Consider the following 18,638-nt stretch of genomic DNA (forward strand, 5'->3'; position numbering starts at 1 on the left):
TCCGGAATATGCATAGATGTTCCCATTCCATGGCAATCAAGGACACCGTAGTGAAACTACACACACGATGGTACCTCACCCCGGAGAGGGTACATAAGTTTTATCCTTCGGTCTCTGGCGGGTGCTTTAGGGGCTGCCCTGAGCCTGGCACACTGCTCCATACATTCTGGAGCTGTCCCCTACTTCAACCTGTCTGGGATCGAGCCTCGACCTTGGTTGCCACCATCATGGGGGTTAACGCTGAATTGACAGCTGCACACTGTCTACTTTTTGCCTCACTCCCGGGGACTACCCGATCCTCCCAGAGATTAATTAATACCCTGTTTAGTGCCATTCATTGGGCGGTGGCGTTACATTGGCGCTCACCCTCGGTTCCCTGGTCTCAAGTAATTCGACGGATGGAGTCTATCCGTCTTATGGAACGGATCCACCATACGCTGCTGGACTCTATGCACATACACACTGCCAAGTGGGCCTCATGGCCGATCGGCTCGGGGGCGGAGGGGTTGGTACTCCCTCCCCTTCTCCCTCAGGTGGATCTCTGAAGTGAGTTGGCCCTGTATCCCTTTTCTGGGGCATAATAGTCTCACAGACCCTGACCTGGTTATCTAGTCCACCAAATCTCTGCACATCCTCTATCATCTGAAGTTGGGCGAATACTAGTCGCTACAGGGCTGAAGTTTAAGAACGATGGATTTTTTTCTTTCTCTGCTACGGTCAGTTATTATTATTGTAAAATTTAGTTTGTTATTATCTCAACCTACACAGTCACCCTGAATGCCTTAGCATGGTACTTCTAGAATGGTTAAACACAGTCTCACTGCTGGAATTTTATGTCTAACCAGCTTTATAGTGCTGTTCTTTTTTTTGTGTTTTCTCTTGATATTGTCTTTCATTACTACATCTGAGCTTTATTGTAACATTGTACAATGCTACTGCAAGTCGTGTATATGTGCACTACTGTGTATTTTGTTTCTCACCTAATAAAAAACGTTTGTATTAAAAAAAAAAAAAAAATGTAGCTCTGCTGCATGTTTACTGCTCCCCCAAATGAAGTGTAAAGTAGCATCTCATTGTTTCTTATGATCATCAGCATTACAATTATCACACAGGTAGCATAATAAGCAGGTGCTCTGTCATGGCTCTATCATGGCTCTAGGTCACATTGCTTTTGGGTACACACTGTGTTAACTTATGGCTGTACTGTATGTAACAGACTGTAACAAAGCACAGCCATAATACAGTCAGCACCCAAAAGCAATGTGACCTAGAGCCATGATAAAGCCATGACAGAGCACCTGCTTATTGTGCTACCTGTGATAATTGTAATGCTGATAACCTGCTGTGCTGTAAGATACATGATAGGACACAGTGAATATTCTAACCTCTATTCCCCACTCACTGTGTCCAGTGCAGCCACGCTTTCCTCCTGCTCTCCGCTGTCAGCCGGTCAGCTTCTATATATCTCATGAGGAATGCAGCCGGGAGACAAACGGAGAATCGCTGTATCACTCTGCCAGCCAGGACTAATAGAATAGTGGGGCAGCATGATGTACATGTGCCCGAAAATAAAGAAATAGTCCCTGTGCTGCGCCTGCACTCCCCTCCTTGAAAATTATATAACCCCTCTCTGTAAGCAAGTAGGAGCGGGAGAGGAATTTAGGAAACTTTTTTTTTTAAATGCAGTAACAAACTGTAAGATGCCCGGGCCCCACTGTGTAGCTGATGGGGGCGGGCCCCATACAATGGGGCTGGTTGTACTGCCCTATCAGCGGCCCTGGGCAACACTGTTATCCTTATGGTGGTTGACCAGTTCTCTAAGATGTGTCATTGTATTCCACTTAAGAAGTTGCCCACTTCTAAGGAACTGGCTTCCATTTTTACTGGGGAGATCTTTCGCTTACATGGGCTACCCAAGGTGCTGTGTCGGACAGGGGTAGTCAGTTTGTCTCCCAGGTTCTGGTGAGCTTTTTGTGCACAGTTGGGAATTCAGCTTGCTTTCTCCTCTGCGTATCACTTTCAGTCTAATGGGGCTGCAGAACAAGCCAATCAGTCCTTGGAGCACTTCCTACATTGCTATATTTCTGACCATCATAACAACTGGCAGAGTTTGCTCACAACAGTGCCTTGAATTCTGCTTCCTGATTGTCCCCATTTATGGCGAATGATGGTTTCTAACCTTCCATGTTGCCAGACTTGTTTGTTCTACAGAGTATTCCTGCGTTAGAGGAGCATCTCCTTGGTCTTCGTTCCACTTGGGCACAAGTTCAGGAGGCTTTGCAACATGCTTGCTAACGATAGGTACAGACTCCATGCTGACTGCAGACACCTGCCTGTGCCTTCCTACTTGGTTGGGGATCAAAGTCTGGCTGTCGTCTCGCAACCTCCAACTTCGTGGTCCTTCTTTGAAGTTTGCACCTCGGTTTATTGGGCCTTTCAGTATCCTTCGCAGGATTAACCCAGTGGCTTACTCCTTGGACCTTCGTCCTAGTATGCGCATCTCAAATGTGTTTCGTGTCTCCTTATTGAAACCTTTGGTCTACAACCGCTTTAACACCTCGTGCCACATCCTCACCCTATAGAGATTGAGAACCGTCGGTTCCATGGGCGCATACAGTACCTGGTGCATTGGAAGGGGTACGGTCCAGAGGAAGGCTCTTGGGTCTCATCCTCGGACGTACATGCCCCTGTCCTCCTCTGTGATTTCCATAGACGTTTTCCCCTCAAGCCTGGTGGTCCTCCGAGGGGGAGGGGTCATTGAGGAGGGGGTACTGTCAGGGCTGGGCTCAGCCCTTCCTTCTCTGAGCTGTCAGCTAATTGCCAACTCCCATCTCTCTCCACAGTTACCCAGCTGTTGTTGATTCTGCTCGTCAGTGCTGCCTACTTAATGCCGTTCAGCTCACTTGATCTCTGCTTTCGCCTTGGTCACATCACAAGAAACCATCTCCTGCATTCCTGTTTAAAGACTGGCTTTGCTGACATCCCTTCTGGCTCCTTATCCTGCTTGCTGTTCCTCTACTTGGATCCCTGACTTCTGGCCTGGCTGATTACCCGATCTGTTTACTGAACTCTGGCTTGGCTGATAACCCGATCTGGTTACTGAACTCTGGCTTGGCCGACTACCCGATCCAGTTACTGGACTCTGGCTATGCTTTGACTATGCTTACTCTATTTACTTTATTTATTTTATTAATCAACAAGTGGGATTTTACTGTACTTCTGTCTTGGTTTGGTTCATGGTTTCTGACATCACCCTAATTAGTAGGCTGAAGGAAGTAAAGAAAAAAAAAAGCCGTTTAAAAAGTGTCAGAAAAAGGCTTTAAAAAGCTACAAGGAAAAGCCCAAAAAGAACCCAAAAATGCAACCCAGCAATCGCCAGCAGTCAAAAAGCAAGACTTGTTCACTCTCCACTCATGGTCCCCACTATTTAGCTTCCAACCAGCAGTCTGTTTAGCTTCCAACCAGCAACTTAGGGACTTTTTTTCTTTTCAGTGACGTGAATGACGCAGGGATATTTTTTCTTTTGCCACTACTTGTTCCCATATCTGTGCACCAATTTTCCATTTGGCAGCAGTGTGCCACAAACATTTTGGTGTGGTCTAATATTGGCCCTGTACCCTTCTCCACTCAACAGGGGACAGGTGGTGGTGTGATAGGGAGGGGGTTGTGGGATGCCAGTGGGCACAGTTTCCTAACTTGATCCTAGGCACTACACTCATACATATATCCACTGTAGTGTCCAATTGTACAGCACGTTGTAATAAGTATTCATTGCGTGTTTGAAAATATTGAGAAAACAAATCACTGTTCAATAGAACCCTACAGATATTATCCTAACAGATTTGCATACAATACTCACCCTATATAGAGGATAATGCAACCCGTGTGGGCTTTTAAAGGGATAATATATTTCATGAAGGTACAAGAACTTAGGTTGGGTGCCTTATATACAGGTCATGGCAGCCCAATGTTATTATGTAGCTTTAATTGAACTGTCACATATTTGGATAGGAAATGTAGTAGCATTTCTGAATGTCACTGCAAATTATGGATTCTAAAATGTTTTGATGCGTTGTTCACATATATACCTGATTTCTATACCAAGTTTTTATGATTGCGTTGCATATATAGTGCTATAGGCTTTGTTGTAACCTGTGTGTGTGGAGGGGTATTTTAAGCACCATGGAGTATCAGCAGTCAGCTATGACTAAGGACTTTAATTAGGCTGAAACACGTCAACAGTACTGTCGGAGTTTTGCACACCAAGGAATAAAATATCATGTAAAGGACTCATTTATGTGTGCTGGACTTTTTATTTTTGTTGTAAGGGGTCTTTGTATTTTGGACAATCAAAGTGTTGCTAAGATAAAATCTACCACATTAGGTAGATTTATCACAGGAAACTAAGAACTAAACCAATCTGTCCTACAAGAGTAAATCTGAATGGTGGCCATGGAGACATAACGCCAGACACTAGTAATCAACGGTTTGGTACATTTTATCTATGGTAAAGCTGGACATAGACATTTTTTTTTTTTTCGTTCCTCCATTCACATAAATGCGGTGGAATGCAGTGCATTACACGTGCCACTGTGGAAAGTGAGCATGGTTATTAGAAAGTGGGCATGGCTGTATGAGTGTGGTTTTGCCGAGAATACGGTGAAAAACAACAATTATACTGCAAACATATTTGGCATAAAATATAAAAAAAATATAATTTGACTGACCTTTCTGCTGAGTATTGTCACATCTGTTAAGCCTGCTCACTGTATACATAGCACACATGCCACTGTCCTTTTACCCGCAAAATATGCTTTAAAGTGATACTAAACACACACTGTTTAATTTACATTATAGTTAATACGTTTATGCACTTAGGAGTATGTTGGAGCGATTAAAATACAGAGGTATGGGAGGAAGGTGGTGCTGCCCCTTAACTGAAGAGTGACCTTCAGAAGTATATCACACTTTGCATCAGTGAGTGCAAGTTTTAAATTGATCCACAATAGTGTAGTGTATTAAGCCACTATAAATGCTTGTGATAGCAAATTAACTGTAAAGTGCAATGTGCTAATATTATTATTATTATTATTCACAATTTATATAGCGCCAACAATTTATGCAGTGCTTTACAATGTAGAGGGGGGATAGCACAATTACAGTACAGTTCAATACAGAAGGGACAGGAGGGCCCTGCTCGTAGAGCTTACATTCTAAAAGGGAGGGGGTGGTGGTACAAAAGGTAATAGATGCAGGGAATGATTTGATGGGGGGGTGGTTCGGGGACAGTTGTTAGGTGGGTATGGGGTAGGCTTCCCTGAATAAATCAGTTTTCAGAGATCTCCTAAAGGTGGATAGGTTAGGGGCAGATCGGATAAACCGGGCAGGGAATTCCAGAGAATGGGAGAGGCTCTGAAGAAGTCCTGAAGGCGAGCATGAGAGGAGCTAACAAGGGATATAGAGAGCAGGAGGTCCTGGGAGGAGCTTAGGGGATGATTTGGGCGATATCTGCAGATGAGGTTAGTGATGTAGCTGGGGGTGATGTTGTGGATGGCCTTGTATGTTGTGATTAGCATTTTGAATTTTATATGGTGGCATAGGGGAAGCCAGTGAAGGGATTGGTAGAGAAGGGCAGCAATCACGGATTGGTTAGTGAGGTGTATTAGTCTAGCAGCAGCATTCATAACAGACTGAAGGGGGGATAGCCTGTGTAAGGGTAGGCCATTATGAGAGAGTTGCAGTAGTCAAGGCGGTAATAATCAAGGAGTGAATAAGTTGCTTTGTGGTGTCATTAGTCAGGAAGGGTCGAATTCTGGAGATGTTCCGGAGGTTAAGGAGGCAGGATTTAGTCAGTGATTGGATGTGGGGGCTGAAGGAGAGGTCAGAGTCAAGGATTACAGCCAGCATCCTGGCATGTGTGGAGGGACCAATGGTTGTGCTGTTGATCTTAATGGTAAAATCATGGGGGGGGGGGCTGGGAAGGAGGATATATTACAAGCTCAGTTTTAGAAAGATTGAGTTTGAGAAAGTGGTGTGACATCCATACCGATATGCCATTCAGTAAGTTTGAGATCCGTGAGGAGATTGAGGGGGTGAGTCGAGGAGTGAAGAGATAGATCTGGGTGTCATTGGCATAGAGGTGGTATTGGAAGCCATGGAAGGTTATCAACTGGCCCAGGGAAGAGGTATAGAGCGAGAATAGGAGGGGCCCAAGGACAGAGCCTTGGGGTACCCCAACCAGGCCCGGACTGGCCATAAGGCAGACCAGGCATTTGCCCAGTGGGCCGGGGGCCATCAGGCTTCATGTCCATTCTCACCTCACACCTCCCTTCTCCAGCTGTGATTCCCAGCCACACAGAGCGCTAGATCCATGCTCTCCCTGGCTTGATTCTTAGGCAAAAAACAGGAGGGGCTCTGTACACTAGACACTGTACGGCCGTATCCCATCAAGTGCGGTGCCTGTTGCACTGAGCAGCTTGGGGCTCTCTCCCTCCTCCGTGTGCTGTCCAGCCAGCTCCTGTCCTATGAGAGGCAGAAGATGCGATCTGCACTACAGGGTCAGATCTATGGGGGTTCTGGAGAGCCCCCCAGATTTCAGTTGCGGCCCCCCACCATGGACATTATGTGCGCTGAACTTCTCCCCAATCCCTGCGCTTGAGGCAGGGAAAGGAGAAGGGTCAGCGGCAGAGGAGAGAGCTGGGAGGAGGTGCAGGCTCTCTGTGCTCTCTCCCATCCTGTCCTTCATACAGCCCAAGTATCGTTCTTAGTTTGAACGGTACGCGGCTTAATAACTCCCCTGCCCCCTTCCCACGTTCTGTACCTCCTCACTGCTCCTCTAATACTCTAAGTTTGGAAGGCGGAGGGGGCTTGTGGAGAAGGGTGATGGGGGGCTTTTTATGCTTGAAAGGGTAGTCGGGGAGGGAGGGGAATTTGTGGTGGAAGAAGGAATTAAAGGGGGGTTGTGCTAGGAGGAGGAATGGGGGTGGATTTGTGCTAGGAGGAATGAAGGGGGGCGGGTTTGTGCTAGATGGAGGAATGAAGGGGGTGGACTTGTGATAGAAGGAGGAATGGAGGGGGGATTTGTGCTAGAAGGAGGAATGAAGGGGGTGTATTTGTGCTAGAAGGAGGAATGAAGGGGGGTGTATTTGTGCTAGAAGGAGGAATGAAGGGGGGTGGATTTTTGCTAGAAGGAGGAATGAAGGGGGTTGTTTTTTTGCTAGAAGGAGGAATGAAAGGGGGTTGATTTGTGCTAGAAGAAGGAATGGGGGGTGCTAGAGGAAGGAATGAAGGGGAGATTTGTGGTAGAATGAGGAATGGGGGGGGGGGGTTGTGCTACAAAGAGAAATAAAGGGGAGATTTGTGCTAGAAAGAGGAATGGAGAGGGGGATTTGTGCTAGGAGGAATGATGGGGTGTGGATTTGTGCTGTGAGGAGGAATGGGGGGGGATTTATGCTAGAAGTAGAAGGGGGAATGGAGCGGGCGTTTGTGCTAGAAGGAGGAAAGAAGAGGGAGATTTGTGCAAGGATGAATGGAAGAGGGGATTTGTGCTAGAGGGGGGAATGGAGAGGGGGATTTGTGGCAGAAGGAGGAATGATGGGGGGGGGGGGGTGGATTTGTGCTAGAAGGAGGAATGCAGGGGGGATTTGTGCTAGAAGTACGAGGAATGGAGGGGGGATTTGTGCCAAAAGGAGCAATGAAGGGGATTTGTGTGCTAGAAGGAGAAATGGGGGGGATGCTAGGAGGACGAATGAAGGGGGAGATTTATGCTAGAAGGAGAAATGGAGGGGGGTTTGTGCTAGAAGGAGGAATGAAGGGGAGATTTGTGCTAGAATGAGGATGGGGGGATTTTTGCTAGAAAGAGGAATGGGGGGGGGATTTGTGCTAGAAGGAGGAATGAAGGGGAGATTTGTGGTAGAAGGAGGAATGCAGGGTGGAGGAAATCTGTGTTAGGAGGAAAGGGAGGGGGGATTTTGTGAATATCCCATCACCAACCGCCCCACCAACATCTGACCCCCCCCCCCCCCCCCCCACTCCTAGGCTGCTCAGTCAAAAATCCAAGGTCTATTTTTTGCCCCAGTCTGGGCCTGACCCCAACAGAGAAAGGAAGAGAAGCAGAGAAGATGAAGTTTAAAGTGGTTGTAAACCCTTACAAACCACTTTGACCTACCGATAAGCCTAGATTAAGGCTTACCTGTAGGTCCAAGAAATATCTCCTAAACCTACACAGTTTAGGACAGTGATGGCGAACCTTGGCACCCCAGATGGGTTGGAACTACATTTCCCATGATGCTCAAGTACACTGCAGAGTGCGTGAGCATCATGGGAAATGTAGTTCCAAAACATCTGGGGTGCCAAGGTTCACCATCACTGGTTTAGGAGATATTTACAAAAAGACAGGCACCGCTGTCCACGGCACATGCTGTGAGTGGCTGTCCGTACTACGGGGGGCGGCGGTGACATCGCTGGCACCTGTGTCAGGTAAGTGACACATAATGGGCTACTATGCGATGCATCGTAGCCCATTATACTTTACCTTTGCAGGGAGACAATCATCAGGGTTTACTTCCTCTTTAAGTGACACTGAAAGTGCGCTGAGATAGGTAGGAGGAGAACCAAGATAAAGCAGAATCACAGAGGCCAAGGGAGTGTAGTTTGCTGAGGAGGAGCAGGTGTTCAACTGTGTCAAAGGCAGCAGAGAGGTCTGAGAGTATGAGCATGGAGTAATGGCCATTGGTTTTAGCAGTTAGTAGGTCATTGGTGAGTTTTAGTAGGGGGGTTTCAGTGGAATGTTGTGGACAGAATCCGGACTGTAGGGGGCCGAGAAGGTTGTTGTCCGTGAGGGAACAAGGGGTTTGATGAGCTTGGAGGAAAATGGGAGCATGGAGATGGGTCTTAAGTTATTCAAACAGGTGGGATCTGCTTTTGTTAAAAAAAAAAAAAAAACAGGTGGGGTCTAGTGAGGTAGAAGTATGGGGGTAACCAGTGCATGTTTTATCAGGGAAGGAAAGGTGCCGGAGGAGAGGGAGAGGTTGAAGATGTGGGTTAGGGAGTTTAGGATAGAGTGGTAGGGTGGTCGTAGTAATTGTGAGGGGACAGATGGTGAGGTGGGCCATGGTTTATCAACTTCATCGGTGGTAACTGGGCAGAAGGAGGAGAGTATTGAGTGTGGTGTTGGACCTGATGTGTTGGGTAGGGGAGGAAGTTGAATGCTGGATATCGCCTTGCGAATTGTATCTTTGCTTTTGAAATGGTTAGCAATCTGTTCAGCGGTAAGCAAGTTGGTGGTTGGGGGCAGTGGAGGATGAAGTGAGAAATTAAGGGTAGAAAAGAGTTGACGAGATTTGGAGAGGGTTTTTATGAGAGTGTTGTAGTAGGTTTGTTTAGCAGTGTGGAGGCAGGAGTTGTATTTGAGAAGGGCAGATTTGTAGTGGGTAAAATCTTGCAGGTCTTGCAGATTTACAACATGCTCACTCAAGAGCATGGCTGCGTATCTTGAGACTTCTGGTGTTGTCCGTTTGCCAGGGTTGTGGCAGATGGGGCCTGGTTCTGCACGTATAAAGAGGAGAAAGCACGTCTAGGGAGGATGACAGCGTGTTGTTGTAGATGGACGTAGTTAGGTCTGGGCAGGACTGGGTTGCGACTTTGTCATAAAGGCTATCGGTAGCAGAATGAAGAATGGAAGGGTTGAGGTAGGGAAGGTTTCTGCAGGTAGTGGTTTGTGGGTTGGCAGCATGGGAGGTAGGAGACAAGGAGAGTGTGAAACGGATAAAGTTGTGATCAGAGAGAGGAAGGGAGGTTGCAGGGAGTGCAGCGATGGGAGAATACGTGGTCGAGAGTATTGCTGCTGGAGTGAGTGGTGGTTCGTGTCCATTGTGTTAGGTTAAAAGAGGAGGTTAGGTTGAGCAGTTAGGAAGTGGTTGCAGTGTTAAAATTGATTGGAATGTTAAAGTCACCTAGGATGATGGTAGGTACTTCAGAGGAGAGAAAGTAGGGTAGCCATGCAGAGAAGTCACTCAGAAAGCGTGACACTGGTCCAGAAAGCTGATAAATGACTGCGACCCTCAGACAAGCTGGAGAGAAAAGACAAATGCAGTGCACTTCGAAAGAGCAGGGGGAAAGAGAGGGAGGCGTGGAAAAAACCTGGAAGGTGCATTGTGGGGAGAGAAGTCTGACGCCATCTCCTTTTCGTCCACTGGGTCTGGTGAGTCCAGAGGAGGCCACTGTGGGACAGGGCAGCTGAAGAGGTAGTGTTGAATTCCTGGAGCCAGGTTGGATACCATTAGTATTAATACAAAAGACCCCGACTTTCCTACTGGCCGCCATTGTCGCCTAGTTCACCCTGAACATACACCAAAAATATGGTTTCTTGCTCTGGATCATATTTCTCCCAGTACCAGAGGTGGTGATTACAATAAATTATTATTGCAGAGTGAACTGAGGTGGATATTCCACCTCCTGGCCTCAATGAGGCATTCAATTGTAAGCCCTTTCTTGATTGCTTCCAATCCGGGGTTTGCGAACTTGACTTATGATATCTGTATGTGTTCCTTTTTTTCTGTTTATGCCTCTGGTCAAGTTATTTGTGTATTTTTATATGCTATACACCACTATTTGTAATTGTATCATATTCCAATACCCTCTGTATTATGCTCACATTATATCAATCTTATGATACTATCTATATAGTTATGTCTACACTTGTTTTATTTAGGTGTATATAGCATTACACCATATTGCTGTAGAATATATCAAAAATATGTTATTATATATCTAATTTGTTCTATTGCATATACGTTGTTGTTACATGTAATTTCTGCCCGTTGTACTGTGCTCTATTGTACCACCATTTATAAACTTGTTTTCTGTCTGTCTTTTCAGAGATGTATTGCCTTTTTACTCCAGCCTGCACTTCCCTTTGCTCGCCACCAGGCATTGTTTTTTTCCCATATAAATTTTCTACATTTGTGGCCACAGTTTTTATATATCATCTACCAGGTGTTCTGGGTATCACTATCATGCTGCCCGGCGAGTGGGAGACTCACAGGCCCCCATAGTCCTTTTGGGGCGCCTGTGGCCTTTATGCCCGCTAAACGCAGCAAGTTTCCTGCACCTCTTCCTGTTTGCGCTCCATTCTGCGCTTCAACCCACCACAATACTGATAATTTTAATTCATACTACAGTACTTTTATCCCTTGCTGCTGACTATCGGAGATAGTTTCAGGCTTGTGAGTATATTAATCTCTTTTGACATTATCTACTAAAGACTAATATGTAGAGCTATGCACCTTTTTTCTTTCCTTGTCATATCTGTACTAATTTGAATACGCTTACATTTTAGACCTTGTGTACACAAGATGTTTATTATGCTTAGGAAAAAGGACGGATCGTCCGAAACATGTTGGCATTATTCTCAATACCACATATGTTTCAAGCCTTCTTCAAACCAGCACTGTGAAGTACTTTTGTTTCAATTGTATATGCTTGATATTTTGTTTATATACAATATACTTACCAGGTTTTCCTAATAAAAATATATATATATTTTAACTACGGACTGGTCCATCTCATTGAAAACATCCCTAGGGGTATGTGCCGTGCTTAGTGCATTAGGCCGTTTTCTTTTCTTGTTTTAGTATAAATATATGCAATATCCCCAAGTGACTTGTGCAGATGTCCAAAGTGCTCTTATTCGTGACTCCAGTGCAGAAAAATGATGAAGTGACAGTAGTGCTCCCCTTCGGTTCCACACTCACCAGGTCTTTGTACCCCTGCAAGGGTAAAGCACCACGTGTAATCAGGTTTGCTTTAGTAGCAATATACAGAACGATCACCCATCCGTGGGACACCAGGAGCAGGATATCCTCATTTAAGTGGACATAAAAGATGGGTACTCATAGCCTGTGTCCGTTTGATAAAAGGATTTATTACTCACACAGTATAAAAAGCTGGGCAAACCTTATGCCCGACCTACAAAATCAGGGAAGATAAAACACAGTAAAGCCGTCTGAGCCAGTGTGCATTCCACAGACCGGGAAAAAAACTGACCGGAAGTGACATGAGTGCGTACTAAGCTCCGCCTTACATGTTTCGTCATAGGATGTCGTCTGAGGCGGTGCCATCTTGGTACACCTCACATCATATATGGTGAGCAGTGGTACTGGGCCAACCTCCTGAAATTAGGTGTATAATGTTCGTGGCGCCAAAAACATCAATTGGATGTGCCTGCAACTACGCAAGCCTAGCTAGAATAAAGTTTGTTTAAAAGTATATAATAGGCAAAATAATCCCCACAGGGAACCCTGCTAAAATCGGGACCAGACGCTCCTAGTGATCATGAATGAATGGCTCCCCACACGTCCACTCACCATGTACAATACAGATATTACTAATAAAACTAACATCAAAATAATCCTTGTTAAAAATTTTCATTTCTAAAAGGAGGGAGAAGAATAACAACATATAACATCATTTGCTCTTTTTAAACAATTTGTTCCCTTCAAATTTACTTAAAACAAGGAAAAACTAATGGAAAAATTGTACAGTGCCTTGCGAAAGTATTCGGCCCCCTTGAACTTTTCAACCTTTTGCCACATTTCAGGCTTCAAACATAAAGATATAAATTTTTTAGTTTTTGTGAAGAATCACCAACAAGTGGGACACAATTGTGAAGTGGAACGAAATCGATTGGATTTTTGAAACTTTTTTAACCAATAAAAAAATGAAAAGTGGGGCGTGCAAAATTATTCGGCCCCCTTGCGTTAATACTTTGTAGAGCCACCTTTTGCTGCGATTACAGCTGCAAGTCGCTTGGGGTATGTCTCTATCAGTTTTGCACATCGAGAGACTGAAATTCTTGCCCATTCTTCCTTGCAAAACAGCTCGAGCTCAGTGAGGTTGGATGGAGAGCGTTTGTGAACAGCAGTTTTCAGCTCTTTCCACAGATTCTCGATTGGATTCAGGTCTGGACTTTGACTTGGCCATTCTAACACCTGGATACGTTTATTTGTGAACCATTCCTTTGGAGATTTTGCTGTATGTTTGGGATCATTGTTTTGTTGGAAGATAAATCTCCGTCCCAGTTTCAGGTCTTTTGCAGACTCCAACAGGTTTTCATCCAGAATGGTCCTGTATTTGGCTGCATCCATCTTCCCCTCAATTTTAACCATCTTCCCTGTCCCTGCTGAAGAAAAGCAGGCCCAAACCATGATGCTGCCACCACCATGTTTGACAGTGGGGATTGTGTGTTGAGGGTGATGAGCTGTGTTGCTTTTACGCCAAACATATCGTTTTGCATTGTGGGCAAAAAGTTCGATTTTGGTTTCATCTGACCAGAGCACCTTCTTCCACATGTTTGGTGTGTCTCCCAGGTGGCTTGTGGCAAACTTTAGACGAGACTTTTTATGGATATCTTTGAGAAATGGCTTTCTTCTTGCCACTCTTCCATAAAGGCCAGATTTGTGCAGTGTACGACTGATTGTTGTCCTATGGACAGACTCTCCCACCTCAGCTGTAGTTCTCTGCAGTTCATCCAGAGTGATCATGGGCCTCTTGGCTGCATCTCTGATCAGTCTTCTCCTTGTCTGTCCTGAAAGTGTAGAGGGACGGCCAGGTCTTGGTAGATTTGCAGTGGTCTGATATTATGATATCTTCCATTTCAAAATGATCACTTGCACAGTGCTCCTTGGGATGTTTAAAGCTTGAGAAATCTTTTTGTATCCAAATCCGGCTTTAAACTTCTCCACAACAGTATTACGGACCTACCTGGTGTGTTCCTTGGTCTTCATGGTGCTCTCTGCGCTTTCAACAGAACCCTGAGACTATCACAGAGCAGGTGCATTTATACAGAGACTTGATTACACACAGGTGGATTCTATTTATCACCAGGGCCGCTGATAGGCCAGTACAACTGGCCCTGCTGTACCGGGCCTGACCAGCAGGGGGGCCCGGGCAACCTGAACTGCAAAGTCAATTTTTAATGAAAAAAAAAAAGATTCTCCTCCACCGATCACCGTCCACACCCCCCCCCCCCCCGCCATCAACACAGTGCTGACTCTGCTCACCGCTACATGGAGAGATAGCGGGTTGTTTACTGATTGATCGGAGCTCACTGATAGCTCCAGATCACAGCCAGGGACAGCTGCTCAGAGCCAGCGCTGACACTTCCATCCTCCCCTCACAAGCAGGAAAGGAGAGAGAGCTGCTAATGCTGCTGCTCCTCCTCCTCCTTCCGCCCACTTCTCCTGTCTGCCCCGCTGACCCATCAGGGGATGAAGCCAGTGTCGGACCAAGTCCCGAACTTCCGGCACTGCGCTCCACTCAAGGAGGATTCTTAGCTAGGCAAGTCTGTTCCTCCGCTCGGTGCCTCTCTCCCCGCTCCACCTCTCAGCTCCACCCCCCCATCTTCGGCTCTCACGGTTCCTTTATTCATGCTGGTAAGGCAATACAAATGATGTGGATCTTAAAGAGGGCAAGGGGTGCTGCTATAAGGGGGGTCTCTAGGGGGGGGTACTCTGATGTAATGGGTATCTTTCTTTCCTTCCACTCCCCCTGTACCACTTACCCTCCCTCTGTGCTGTGCCCTCCAGCTCCCTCCTTTACCTTACTCTTTTGTCCTGTGCCCACTTACCCTCCCATGTACTGTACCCTCCTGCTGCTCGGTCCTGTGCCCACTTACCCTCCCCCTGTGCTGTGCCCTCCTCCCCCCTGTACTGTGACCACTTACCCTCCCTCCTGTGCTGTGCCCACTCCCCCTCCCCCTGTACTGTACCCTCCTGCCCCCTGTACTGTGCCCACTTACCCTCCTCCTGTGCTGTGCCCTCCTCCCCCCCTGTACTGTGCCCACTTACCCTCCCCCTGTGCTGTGCCCTCCTGCCCCCTGTGCTGTGCCCACTTACCCTCCCCCTGTGCTGTGCCCTCCTGACCTCTGTACTGTGCCCACTTATCCTCCCCATCTTCTGTGCCCTCCTGCTCCCCTGGTACTGTACCCTCCTGCCCCCTGTATTGTCCACTTACCCTCCCCCTGTACTGTACCCTCCTACCCCCTGGACTGTGCCCACTTACCCTCCCCCTATGCTGTGCCCTCCTGCCCCCTGTACTGTGCCCACTTACCCTCCCCTCTGTGCTGCGCCTTCCTGCTCCCCCTGTACTGTCCCATCCTGCCCCTGTACTGTGCCCACTTACCCTCCCCTTGTGCTGTGCCCTCCTACCCCCTGTACTGTGCCCACTTACCCTACCTCCTGTGCTTCTACCTTCCTGCTCCCCCTGTTCTGTAAACTCCTGCCCCCTGTACTGTTCCCACTTACCTCCCCTGTTCTGTGCCTTCCTGCTCCCCCTGTACTGTACCCTCCTGCCCCCTGTACTATGTCCACTTACCTTCCACTGTACCCACTTACTCTCCCCCTGTGCTGTGCCCTCCTGCTCCCTCCTTTACTATACCCTCCTGCCCCCTGTACTGTGCCCACTTGCCTTCCCTGTGCTGTGCCATCCTGCCCCCTGTACTGTGCCCACTTACCCTCCCCCTTGTGCCGTGCCCTCCTGCTCCCCCTGTACTGTTCCCTCCTGCCCCCATACTCTGTCCACTCCCCCCCCCCTGTTCTGTGCCTTCCTGCTCCCCCTGTACTGTACCCTCCTTCCCCCTGTACTATGCCCACTTACCTTCCACTGTACTGTGCCCACTTACCCTCCCCCTGTGCTGTGCCCTCCTGCTCCCTCCTTTACTATACCCTCCTGCCCCCTGTACTGTGCCCACTTGCCCTCCCTCCCTGTGCTGTACACTCCTGCCCCCTGTACTGTGCCTGCTTACCCTTCCCCTGTGCTGTGTCCTGCTCCCCCCTGTACTGTGTCCAATTACCCTCCTTATACAGTTATTTATCACTTGAATTATTTTTCCCATTGTGGGTGTGAGTGGGGCCTCATGCCTAAGTTTTGCCTAAGGCCCCACAAAGCCTAGAGCTGCCTCTGCCCTGCCAATACACCTGAAAACTATCTACAGTAAACTATCTTTAACGAGACCTGGCTTGTTGTTTTTTTCAACCTTTGTCATTTGTTTAATCTCCCTAATTCAATTTCAAAATACCATTTTATTTATTCATTAATGGTTTGTATTACATATAGATATTAACGAGGTCTGTTCTCATCTGAAAACAGTATTTCTTTTGGATAATCAAACCTATAACTGGCTGGAGAAAAACAAATATTACTTGTAGACAAACCTACACTTTGTTTCAAGGCGGGGTCTGGGGAGGGGCAATGGGTGGGGCCAGGGGTGGGGCTGAAGGAGGGACCAGGGGCGGGGCCAGGGTGGAGCTGAAGGGGGGCCCCATCAAGTAGGCTGTACGGGGCCCCATGATTTCTATCAGCGGCCCTGTTTATCACCATCAGTCATTGACAACATTGGATCATTCAGAGATCCTCGCTGAACTTCTGGAGTGAGTTTGCTGCACTGAAAGTATAGGGGCCGAATAATTTTGCACGCACCACTTTTCAGTTTTTTATTTGCTAAAAACGTTTAAAATATCCAATAGATTTTGTTCCACTTCACAATTGTGTCCCACTTGTTGGTGATTCTTCACAAAAAATTAAAATTTTATATCTTTATGTTTGAAGCCTGAAATGTGGCAAAAGGTTGAAAAGTTCAAAGGGGCCAAATACTTTCGCAAGGCACTGTAAAAAAAAAAAAAAAAAAAAAAAAATATATATATATATATATATATTACACACACACACACACACACACATACATACGCACACACACACACATATATATGAAAGAAATATATAGTTAAAAACTAGATCTATATTCATCTTGATTCTTGTTTAACAGCTTCAGCCACCGGAAGATTTTACCCTCCTTGTTGACCAGACTTTTTGCGATTTGGCACTGCATTGCTTTAAATGACAATTGTGCATTTGTGCGACGTTACACCAGAACAAAATTCCCATCCTTTTTTCCCCCACAAATAGAGCTTTCTTTTGATGATATTTGATCACCTCTGCGCTATAAACAAAAAAAAGCATACATTTCGGAAAAAAAAGCTATATTTTTTTACTTTTTGCTATCATAAATATCCCCCAAAAATATATAAAAAAATATTTTTTTTCCTTAGTTTAGGTTGATATGTATTCTTCTACATATTTTTGGTAAAAAAAAAATGCAATAAGTGTATATTGATTGGTTTGCACACAATTTATAGTGTCTACAAAACAGGGGATATATTTATAGCATTTTTATTATTCTTTTTTTATTAGATATCTAGAGGGTGGTTATATTATATCCCACCTAACAATCAGCCTAGACTACCAGAGACCAACTTCAGTAATTACAAGGGACCGGACCTGGACAGGTAAGGGAATTTTTGGGTCTAGTGATATTAGAAATTAAAGAACACCCAAAGTGAAATATGTGGGGGCTTAAAAGTTAGATATAAAACAGTTAAGGTCGATTTTATTTTTTGCGCTATAAACAAAAAAAAGCAACAATTTTGAAAAAAACACATTATTTTTTACTTTTTGCTATAATAAATATCCCCCAAAAATATATAACAAAAAAAAAGTTTTTCTCAGTTTAGGCCGATACGTATTCTTCTACATATTTTTGGTAAAAAAAAAATCACGATAAGTGATTATTGATTGGTTTGTGCAAAATTGATAGCGTTTACAAAATAGGGGTAGTTTTATGGCCTTTTTATAAATAATTTTTTTTTACTAGTAATGGTGGCGATCAGCGATTTTTATTGTGACTGCGACATTACGGCGGACACATCAGACATATTAGATGCATTTTTGTAACCATTGTCATTTATACAGCAATCAGTGCTATACAAATGCACTGATTCCTGTGTAAATGACACTGGCAGAATAGGGGTTAACCAGGGGGTGGCAGTGTAAAAGTTAAATGTATCCTAGGGGTGTGTTACTAACTGGGGGGGGGCTGGGCTGTGTGCTAGTGATCACTGATCTCTGCCCCAATCACAGGAAGCACAGATCAGTGTCACTTGTTGCTAGGCAGAACGGGGAGATGCTGTTTACAATGGCATCTCCCCATTCTCCTTCCCTGTGAGATGATCATAGGTATCCCCGCGGCGATCGAGTCCGCGGGACCCGTGACCGGACTCACGGGGGTTCCAACTGGCACGCACATGTGCCGCCGGTGGCGTGCACATGATGGCAGGGCGGCAAATTCAACTGGACGTACCTGTACGCCAGTTTGCCTGCCCATGCCATTCTGCTGATGTACATGGTTGTGCGCTGGTCGGAACTGGTTAATTAGGTTCTTCTTTTGTGTTTTCGATAAGTAGTATATTACAGGGGTCTTTGTAGATTCCGATAGAAGATACCCTGCTTCTTTTTTATTTAATATTCCTTTATCCACTCTGAGCAGATTCACCATATCTTCTTCATAGTCTTTTATTCAATATGACCAAACCCCTCCCTTGTCTGCCGGACATATTACCACATCCTTCTTCTTCCCTATTCCTTTAATGGTTTTCCATATAGCCTTGTTTTTAGTTCCCTTCTCATCCAATCGCTTCAAGACCTCTTCTACCATTTTTTTTAAATCTCCCAGACACCAATTTCCAGGACCTTGGGGTTGAAAATAGAATTATTCCTAAGTGTGGTCTGGGTAAAACCAGAGATTT

The sequence above is a fragment of the Lithobates pipiens genome, unplaced genomic scaffold (assembly GCF_037356315.1).
Source record: "Lithobates pipiens isolate NorthernLeopardFrog02 unplaced genomic scaffold, aLitPip1_a1.2 Scaffold_8, whole genome shotgun sequence".
In the NCBI taxonomy this organism is placed as follows: Eukaryota; Metazoa; Chordata; class Amphibia; order Anura; family Ranidae; genus Lithobates; species Lithobates pipiens.